Here is a 10,847-nt window from a genome sequence, read left to right on the forward strand (position 1 = left end):
TTAATGTCCTCCTCCTCAGTGGTTTTAATAAAGTATTAGATATAGAAGCCAATTTTCTGTGAGTTGAGAAGTGATTAGAAATAAAGAAGCATAGCAGTTTGGACAATAGAATGGTCCTTGAAGAAACATGAATAAACACCCTGGCCTGTGTAACTTGATTGGTTGGACATCATCCAGTGCACCAAGGGGGTCACGGTTCGATTCCTAGTCAGGGCACAAGGGGGGGGGGTTGCAGGCTCAATCCCCAGTAGGGGGCGTGCAGGAGACAGCCTATCAAAGATTCTCTCTCATCATTGATGTTTCTATTTTTCTCTCCCTCTCTGAAATCAATAAAAATCGATATTTAAAAAAATTAGGCTCAAAAGACTTATTTAAATTAAAAATATGGACTCTATATTTTATTTTCTGAAGAATGAATATAAGTTTTGTGATAGGGTAGGACAAATGTCCCACACATACTTATTGGACACCTTTTGTGTACAAGGCATTTGACTAGATTTTATGGAATAAAGGAAGGTGGATAAGAGATGGATCTGTTCCTCCAGAAAAAGTATCTATCTATATATATGTTATGGGTTAAAACTCTCTCGCTGTGGGGTGGAGGGAGAGCGGATTGGGGAGGGGAGTCATTTAATGTGTATTTGCCACCGTGTTACCATGGTCCTAAATGCTACCTGGGCTCCCCTATGGCTGTGAGGATCCCATAGCTCACGTGTTCCAGGAGAACTCTAACAGTCAATATACTACTGCCCCTGCCCATATAAGAGCACCCATACTTGCCATACCATATTTCCCAATATTTGTTTGGAAAAGAGTCAGCACTCACTTGAATATATACATTAAGGGTTGTTTGTTTAAAAACAAAACAAAACAAAAGCCTCATTACCTGATAGTCACACCTTGTTTAACAACAAGAGCTCTACCTGTGTTCTGTGGCTCCCTCAGAGTCATCAGTGCTGACTCAGGCAATTAAGGGCAAGTGAAGAATCTATAATTAAACCCAGAGACAATTGCTTCTTCCACTGGGTTCTGGAATGTGGCATGTTATGCTCAGGGCTCATGGTCCCACGGAACAAGATACGGCGTGTTCTCTTCATATACAATAGGGTTTTCTTTCTCAAGGATCTGTGGTACGACCATCAGGACACAAGGGAAATAGGTCTGCTTCCAGGGAGGCCCTGGCACTCTGAGGAAGGCCTTTAGGTCGTTGTGGACGCCTTTCTCCATTGCTTAGTGACACACGGCTGGTTCTGAGTCTGCTGCGAGGCCCCTGAGTATGCTTGCTACCTGGGTGGGTTTGCACGGGCAAAATGGTTCTCCCAGTCCAAAAGGCAATGAATTTCCCCGCCTTGCATCTCACCTTCTGTCTTTCAACAGTAGCAACTATGTAGCAATTCAGTCAAGCCGATGTGGGTGGAATTGAACTGTCTCAGGAACAGCAGTATTGCCTAAGTATGTAAAGTCTAAAAAGCACTTGCAGGTTTATTATCGCCTCACAGCCTCTTATGGCAGCACCAGGAGGCCTGCTAGTGTTCCCACTTTATAGATTAGAAAGCCAAGGGCAGTGGCTGGCTCAAGATGAACCAGCTGGGAGGTAGCAGTGCAGGGACAAGAGCGAGGATGTCCCAGGTCCCAGGGACAGGGCTCTTTTAATTAACCATTGCCCAGTCTGTTTTTACATTAAGATTTGATTTCATATTGTTATGCAAAGTGCTGAGGTCCCAGAAAAACCTCAATGTATCATTCTTGGATTCCCAAAGAAATAACCCGGAGGACTGGCTGTGAAAGACATGGGTTTATTCGGACTTACAATGACACCAGAGGCGGCTGGCCGGTGAACTTTACCACCACACCAGCTACCACCGCTGAACTTGAACCACTAAGTCCCATCCGGTTGGCCAGCTGGTGCTATTGTATTGTCGCTACCCAGAGGTTCCCAACACAGGGCTTTATAGAGTACAGAAAACAGAGAAAAACAGGGCACGCAGGGGATCTCAACACTAGCTGTTTACAATCCAGGCTCACATCTACAAGCAGTTTCTTGTTGGCCCTTAGCTTCTGTCCAGGTTCCCAAGGTCTCACAGTCTGCTTACAGAGGGCCTTCACTATATTTCCCACAGGGTGGGATGGGGAATGGGAGCATGGGAAGGGGCCTGTGTTCCCATTCACCACTCACATATTTAAAAGCAACACATTATAAGGTGAAGGGGAGACGAGAGGGGGCTGCGAGAGGTCTTTTCTACATGTGAACATGGTTAAAAGGTGAGAGTAATGAGGCTGGGACTAAAGGGGTGTCTACCCTGCCTGGGCCAGCTTGGGACTGCATCCCAGGCTCCTAAACCCACCCCACACTCAGCTAATGGGAGAAGCTGGTAAGAAAGTATGGTTGGGCCAAGGACATCTTCCTACTCGTGTATTTATGGCCCAAAATGGGACAAAAAGGGATATGTTCACAAAGATAGAAAGGCAGGTATGTTCATTTTGTCCCTGGTAGCTTCAAGGGAGAGTTTGAGGTAATCGTTAGAAATCTATACGTGTGTCTCTCAAAACTCCTGAGTTGGCCAAGGAATGAGCCCCATTGATCAATCCAGGCAGAACGTTTGGGGGGAAATGAAGACAAACAATGTGGTCAGGACAGCGTGTAGTGCCTGCTCGAGCCACGGCCTGAGCCGAAATGAAAGCATCCCCAGGCTTTGCAGACCGGAGACCTGAGCCAACCTCAGGGGCCACGTCGAAACTCTGGGATGGTTTTAATCATCACTTCCCGGCAAATCCGCATTCCTTTTGTATTGGAGGCCACCTGTTCATCTTTATATTTTTATACTTGGTTCTCAGGTTTCCAATGATGCCCTTAACAGGAACATATGTGAACGTGACCTTCGCGGTCTCCTGGGTGGCAAGCAGAGCTCTCTCTACTCTGACTCTGCAGATGGTGAAACCTGATGCAAAAACGCCGTGGACGTGGACAACCCCGGGGCCTCCTGCTCTAACTGACGTCTTCCTACCACTCACCTGGGCTCTCGCAGGGCCACTGTGTTAGTAAAATGCAAAATGGTGATTTCTGAAATTTTGTTCCAGCACCTATGCCAGACCCACTGCCAAAAGCTTAATTTGGGGTTGATGCTGTTTGGTTTGGAGGACTATGGGTAGGCCCAGGTTACTGAAAATAGACAGTGGACTCCTTGTTTTTGTGAAAACCCTTTCTTGGCTGACTCGCAAACCCCTCCTTCCCAAGTACTTTCTACTGGGACCCCGGCTTCTCCTTCAGATAGCCTGTTTTTCTTAAGTATTAAATGTATTGGGGTAACGATGGCGAATAACATTAAGTGGTTTTCAGGTGTATAACATAATTCTACTTTATGTGTGCTCTACTGTGTGCTCACCACCCGAAGTCTAGTTTCCTTTTGTTACCATGTATTTGTACCCCCTTTCCGATCCCCCCTCTTTCCCCTCTGGTAACCACCATTCTGTTGTCCGTATCCATTATTTCCTGATTTAGTAGAAATTGGTATTTCTCAATAGAAATGTTTCTTTGCGTATGTTTTCTCCAGAGGCCTCTTTCCACCTCAGTAACTTCGGTAGAGAAGGGAGTCAGACCTTTGTGCCTGAGGCAGAGGAAACTTCTCTTCCTGAGGTCCCGCTGCTCAAGGAGGGAGCTGGGCTGCCGGCAGGGTGCCAGAAGAGGCTGGTATTTTTAGCACGGCCTTCTTTCCTTACCAGCACCTGCCATGATCTGTAACCCAAGGGGCTACTTAAATGCCAGCGAGATGACTGAGGACAAGGCAGCCTGAGCTAATGTCCTAAAATACCACCCAAGGGAGGCTTTTCCTGGGGGAGTCAGGTCATTACCAGCTCTGTTTCTCTCCTTGTTTTTCCCCAACCTGTGGAGCTGGTACAGGTCCCGGCTGAGATGCGTGGCATCTGCCTTGGGAAGAGGTTGGAGAAAACCCCTGGATCGGTGTCCCTCGATACCCGACAGTTTTGTTCTGTTGATTCTGCTCTTGTCTCTTCTAACTTCAGTCTTTCCCTCTACTGTTCATGCCAGATGGAAGCAACATGAGAATGTCTACCCATCTTTCCCCGCAGCAACATGCTCTCTTGATATTCATACAAATATATGAAGAGGAGGAACAAAGTCCAATGAATGGTCTAGCTCAGACAATGGTGACGGGGATGCAAACATCTTTCTCAGAGCAGATATAACTCATCGAGTTATTTATCCTCTAAAGATGGGGCAGGCTGGAAATAGAAGTATGTTCTCAAGAAGGCTGAGACATTTGTGGAGGACAGATGCATCATGGGTCATGAAGGATAATGAGAGTGTCTTAGGGCGTCTCTAATCCTGGACTTTGACATCAGCCCATACTGTCCACCGCATTCTGTGGTGCCACTGTCAGGTGTGCAATCCTGGGCTGATAGATTCCAGGGCTAGCCCGCTTTGGAAGATTTTATGTGCCTCCAATAATTTCTCGGGCTACTCTAAATTCTCGCAAATGCCCCGAAAGGCCTGGTTCTAAAGTTAAGCACTTATTTCAAAAGGAACTGAACCAGAACTTACATATCTAAATAGGTTTTGTGCCCTTTACAGTGGTCAGTTTTCATTTAGTTGAGTGGAAAATGTAGGCAGTGAGTCATACATACAGTGGTATAATGCAGTAAAAATTATATGTGTGATATACAATATATATCATATACATGTATATTATATACATATACACATACAAGCATAAAAAATTTGAAAAGTTGCACATCAATCTGATAACTGAATTCCCTTCCTCTGAGGAGGTGGGCGGGGGGATAGGATTGAATATGGCAGACAAGTATTGCCATATCTTTAAGGTTTAATTTGTATAAATAGTATATTTTTATGAATCACATAATTAAAATCTTAGCAATCTCTTGTTTTTCTTTACTGCTATTTCAAAATATATTTCTGAGCATTTTACAGAATTTTCTAGAGAGCTTATAATTGCACGAGTCGCTCACAGGAAGGGAAATTCATTTTGGCATGTGTACTACCCAAAGGCACACAGCAATTAAAAATCAATTAAAAAATAAAGTAGTTGATCTCCTCCAGGGCACCTAACTGTTTTTTTTTTTTCTAAAGTACCTATTATTTGTCAGGCACAACACTGGGCACCAGACATTTAAGGAACAATCCAGCATTCTGGCCTCCCATGAGATTCTTTATTTCTGTACAGCTTGTGGAAAATTCAAAATTTTAAGCTACTCACTAGAACTGCCGTTACTGCTATTTTACAAGCCACCCAATAAAACTAGTTTTATGACTGCTCGTCAGTGTGCTCACTTGGTTCAGCAACATCCTGTGCACCTAAAGGTTGCTGGTTTGATTCCTGGTCAGGGCACATGCCCAGGTTGTAGACTCAATCCCCAGTAGGGGGCGTGCAGGAGGCAGCTGATTGATGCTTCCCTCTCACACTGCACCGATGTGTCTCTCTCTTCCCCTCCTTTCCTCTCTCTAAGATCAATACAAATATTAAAAAATTAGTTTCATTATTTTACCATCCTGTTTTGGACTAAAAGCAACATGCCTCCAGCTCAATCAGTTTTTCAAATTTGCTGCACCTGGCTCCTGATGACTAATGGATATTTCCAAAATGCTAAGCTGCCCTCAAAGGATAAAGATCTGACTCAGGAGGCGAAGTTAAAAAATGGTGCTACAGAGTCTAAAGAAGAGAGGCTGTAAATGTGGAGCTCAGAAATACTTTTGGAAATAATACAAATAAAAGAACATACAGCAAAATATTGGCTACATTTTCCTTAGATTATGGAATTATGAGACATTTCTGAAAGACTTTTTATAGTTTCCAAAGTGTAAAAAATGAACATGTTTTACTTTTATAATGATAAAAATTAATGAATGTTCAAAATCTCCTTTAACCATCAGCAACAATGTAAATATGAGGCCTCCCAAAGGGACAGTTTTGAAAGAGAGAGGCTTATGGCTCTGAATTACTTGTTAGGTCATATCTGCGTGTTTCCAATTTCACAATCATGGGCTATTTGTGTACATGTCTTAGCACCTCTCCTAGCCAAACACTCCTTAAGTACTACCCCCTCCCCACCAGCACTCAGCTCAGGACTTCCACTGAGTAGTAACACAGGCAATAACAGCAGTGGACCCGCACTACACAAGGCCTGAACAAGGCTACCCATTGAACCCAATTTAGGCACCAGAGTTAACTTTCTTTTTTTTTTTTTAAATAGTTTTTGTTTGCTTGTGTGTCTTCACTGATTTCAGAGAGAGGAAGAGAGGGAGAGAGAAATACCACTGTGAGAGATAAACGTCAATGAGTTGCCTCCTGCATGCACCCCAACTAGGGATTGAACCTGCAACCTGGGTAGGTGCCCTGACTGGGAATCTAATCACCACCTTCTGGTGTACAGGACGATGCTCAATCAACTGAGCCACACGGGCCAGGGCTGGAGTTCACTTTCTTGACCTCTAGACTATATCACTCCTCTCAGTGCTTGATGGGAATAGCCCTACAACACATGTTTGTTGAGTAAACAGATATTCCACATGTACATTCAAAAGTACAGCTGTACAGAAAGCAGGTTTCTAAAATGTTATTATTTAAAATAACATCAAATCCCTGTAAACCTATAGCAAGAAATCTAATAAAATATGTGCAAGACCTCTGCACTCAAAATGTAAAATATTAACCAATAAAGTTAAAGGACACTCCAATACATAGTGACCACGTTCATACATTGAAAACCTCAATATTGTGATGATGTCATCTCTTCCTAAATTTAAATCCATATTCAATGAATCTAAAAAAAAAATTACTGCTGTAATATCTTGTGGTCACACATCATCAATAGCAATGGGAAAGCCAGCAGTCAGAGAGGAGAGACAGCCAAGATCATTCCGGCCTGTTTTCACCTCCACTCTCTCTTCCTCATTCTTGAAGCCTGAGCAAGCAGGCGGGTTCCTGCGGGAATGATGCGCTTTCCTCGGGTGTGAGGTCAGTGGGGAAGCTGGTACTCACGTCCTTCTCTCCCAGGGAAGCGGCGTGGTTTGTGACTTCTCAGGCATCAGCCAAATTCCTCCAAGGCAGTTTCTCTCTGAGCTCTTCCATTACCAGGAACTCAGGGTGGGTTTGCTCCTGTGTCATCATTTTTTGTTGGTGCTTACCAAGCTGGTGAACCTGGGCGCCTGAGTATTGCCAGAGACCAACAGAAGCCCTGAGACGTAACAGCATAGTCACTGAGCACACCTGGCCCCGTGCAAGGCCAGCCCACACACCAGCCCTCCTGTCCAACCCATAGCCAAGTGCGTCCAGGTTCAGAAGTCAACACCAGGATGCCGACTGCCTTGTTTGAGAGTAAATATGCCTCCCGAAGCTTTGGAGTCACCCAGGCTAGAGTCTGAGTAGGGATGAAGGCCCTTAATCTCTCCCAGCCTCAGTTTCTCCTTCTGTAAACTAAAGATCCTTATGAAATTGTTAGGAGGATTAAATGTGATAACAGAGCCACCATGTCTATCACTTTTCTTCTAACATTTGGGGAAATGATCAGCAAATTATCTCCTATTTACTCCTTGAAACAAACAAGCTCACTTGTCTTGCTACCACATTTCTTGTCTTATATTTCATTTCACACAGAGGAATCAAGAATACACACACTTCTGTTTGTACCTTTTTGAGGAGTTGGAAAGTGCTATTTTAAAAGTATAGGCTTTGTAATTAGATCAACCTAATTTTACCATTTATAAGCTGTGTGACATTAACCAAGTCACTAAACATCTCTGTGCCCCAATTTCCTCATCTAAAAAATGAGGATAAATAATAGTATCCATTTCATCAGGTTGTTGTGATAATTGAACGATTTAATGAATGTAAACCACAAGGCCTTCCATGTAGAAAGGTTCAATAAATACTACTTTTAAAATTATTCTGAATTTATCAAAAGGTCCAAAGCATGTGAACGTATGCACACACATATGTGTATTTGTGGGTCTGTGTATAAAACATTAGCCCAACCCATTATTATCACACCATTTGGGGTTGCCTTCTTGACGATGAAGTCTTTTCTACCCCAAACTCTTCTCAGAACAAGGCTACTCTTCTGTGAGTTGGACCCCTGATTCCTACTCCCTTCCAGGCCCCTTTGGTTATTTATTTTAAGCAGCTATCTCTTGTATGAAACCTCCAGGGAGGTGGGACCTTGAAGTCCTGCCAGAACTGTGTCACGTAGGTTCTGGGGCCAAGTAAAGACCTGACCCCTGTTCGTTTTATTTTTAAACTTTTTATTGACATGTACCATACACACAGAGATGTACATATATTGTACACATATGGCTCATGAAATACTCACAAACTCAACAGACCCTTGTAACCACTACCCAGAGAACATTCCAGAAGCCCCTTGTGCCCCTATCCACCTACCATCTCCCTAAGGGTAACTACTACCCTGACTGTTTCCTATTTTTGAGCTTTATATAAATCTGGTCCCCGATTCTGAGCAGCTCATTGTGTATTTGTTTCTCCCCTAAATCTACACTGTGATTAGAGCTCCACTGTTTGGTTATTAATTCAAGTGTCAACAAACGTTTTCCAGCAGCAGCTACGGGCAAGGTAATGCGCAAGGTTGATTACTTAAAGCCACAAGGTCAAAGAAGGTCAGTGTCTTGGGTGAGTGTTTTGTGAAACTCTCTCTCTCGGGGAGCCGCCCCCCTGAGCTGGTTCTCTCTGGAATGAGGTCCACATTCCCCACACGCTCTCCCTGGCCGGGCTTCCACTCGGTGTCTTGTCCCTGAAAGCGAGTCTTCCTGGGTAAAGATCCCAACAGAAACCTACCCGTGTATCCGAGTTCCAGTTCCAGGGTTCCCGCGGAGTATTGGACCGGCCTGGCTTGGTTCACTCTGGTCATGTCAGCTATGGGCCTCCGGTTAGGGACACAGGACGCTAGAAGGCTGTGCGCTTCCCGCCGCTGCCCCCAAAATGGGGAGCACTGCCGAGGAAGGGGGAGGGCCCGGCATGAGGTTCTCAGCAAGGACTGTGGTTCCCACTGGCCCCTTGCAGCTCTAGGGTTTCTTTCTCTTCTCTGATTCAGCTCCTTGACCCAAAGCCTGAACGGATTACTCACCCTGTGCACCAAATGTGAACTGAAGTCATTAGATAGGACGGCTCCTGGAGGCCTAGAGCCACTGCTCCCCAGACGGCCATTGGAGGGGCATTTCCGACACTCAGCCAGCCACTGGGGAGGCGGCTCTTTCCATCTGGTTCTGAGAATCAGCGGTGGTTTTATAGACACTCTGCAGTTTCTCCCTCTGAGGGAGGGGCATGTTCCATCACGGCACAGACCTGGTCCCCGAAAACTAATTTCCTGGACTCAGGGACCACCAACTGTTTACGATGATGATGATTATTGCAGAGTTGAAATTCCTGTCTGGATTCCAAAAGTCACCACGTGAAGGAGTGGTTACCACGGCATCCTGAATCCTGCATAATCTGTGGTCTGAGTGAAGAGCTGGGTGTACAGGCCAAGCTCCACTTGTATCGTGTGGGACAGAAACGGAGGCAGGGGACTGGGCTCAGTGTGCTTTACATCTGCGAGCCCACTGAACCCTTACTGCAAACCAGGAGGGAGACACTGTTACTTCTCCTCGTTTTTATGAATGTACCAGTGAGACCGAAGGTAGTGAAGTGTAACACAAGGAAAGCCCGTAGTCACTTATAAAGTGCTTTCCTCATTATTTCATTCACACTGTGAGAAACCCCATTTTACAGATGAGGTTCTTATGGCTCAGTTTTCCGATTTTGCACAGGTCAAAAGCGGCAGAGGATGGACAGACTCAGAACTCTGACTCCAATCCCCTAAGGCAAATCCACAAATAAGTGTAATAAGCAGGTGCTGAAGAATGCCTTTATTTATTTGTTTGTTTATTTATTTATTTATTTATTTATTTATGTTTGTAATGTTCTTTCATCACCACTTTAAAATCTATAGTTATGTTCTTTCTTGTTTTCTTTTTTTTTAAAATTCTTTATTGTTGAAAGTATTACATATGTTTCCTTTTCCTCCCATTGACCTCTCCCTGGCTGCTCTGCCCCCCTCAGCACATGTCCCCGCCCTCCTTCTGGCTGTATCCTTTGATTATGCTTACTAGTATATGCATGCATACAAGTCTTTTGGTTGATCTCTTACTCCCCTCCCCCACCCTCACCTGCCTTCCCACCCTCTGAGGCTCGATGGTCTGTTCGATCCTTCTATATGATCCAGGTGTGATTGTGTTTCAGGGACGGGTGAGCTCGTACACAGATGAAAGAAATTGAGGACGGGCTGAAGAAGGCGGTGCTATTTAGACCCAGTTCTTGTAGGTGGGTGGTATTAAGCAAGCATGATTTGAGGGAAGGGCACTCCAGGAGAGTTCGACGACCTGAGCCAAAGCCTGGGGAGGTAGAGGATTCAGGAAGTAGGAGGAAGTCTTGGATGTACTGGGGAGACTGGTGGGTAGAATGGGAGATTAGACTGGAAAACCAGGGTGCCTCTCACCCGAGCCATGGTCGTTGTCTCCTTGATAGATTGGGGTAGATGGGACCGTGGTTGACAACCCACAGGTGGAGGCCTGTGACCTCAGAATTCCATGACCGAGTTTTCTCAGCTTCACTGGCTGCCTATGGTTAGGGACAGGGAGGGGGCAGGAGTTGGAGTGCCATAGTATTTACAAGTGCTGGAAAGATCCAGCAACGTTCTAAATGAAGGAACAATAAAACTTTTATAGACTGTTACAGAGTCAGTTGCTCCGTAAGGTAGAGTGTATGTGCGTTGGGAAGTTTGCAGGTCAGAGTGGATAGGGAGCAAGCCAGCCAGGGCTT

This window comes from Myotis davidii, unplaced genomic scaffold (assembly GCF_000327345.1).
Source record: "Myotis davidii unplaced genomic scaffold, ASM32734v1 scaffold461, whole genome shotgun sequence".
NCBI lineage: Eukaryota > Metazoa > Chordata > Mammalia > Chiroptera > Vespertilionidae > Myotis > Myotis davidii.